Source organism: Pezoporus flaviventris, unplaced genomic scaffold (assembly GCF_033815535.1).
Source record: "Pezoporus flaviventris isolate CSIRO_AGI_PZ_B2104156 unplaced genomic scaffold, CSIRO_AGI_Pfla_v1 ptg000290l, whole genome shotgun sequence".
In the NCBI taxonomy this organism is placed as follows: Eukaryota; Metazoa; Chordata; class Aves; order Psittaciformes; family Psittacidae; genus Pezoporus; species Pezoporus flaviventris.
Window position 1 is genome coordinate 600,001 of NW_026892837.1, and position 323 is coordinate 600,323.

The window sequence follows — 323 nt, forward strand, 5'->3', positions numbered from 1 at the left end:
TTCATACCTAAAGGTCCATTTGAATGCACCCTCTTCGGAGCTTGCTCTCAGCTGCCCAGCTGCACAGTGAGTAGAGCACGAACAGTTGCCGTCTGCTCCCACAATCGAAGAGCCAGGAGGGAAAGCTGGTGAAAGCTTAGGGTTAGGGTTAGGGTTAGGGTTAGGAGTTAGGGTTAGGGGTTAGGGTAAGGTTAGGGTTAGGGTTAGGTTTAGGGGTTAGGGTTAGGGTTATGGTTAGGTTTAGGGTTAGGGTTAGGGTTAGGGGTAGGGTTAGGGTTAGGGATAGGGTTAGGGTTATGGTTAGGTTTAGGGTTAGGGTTAGG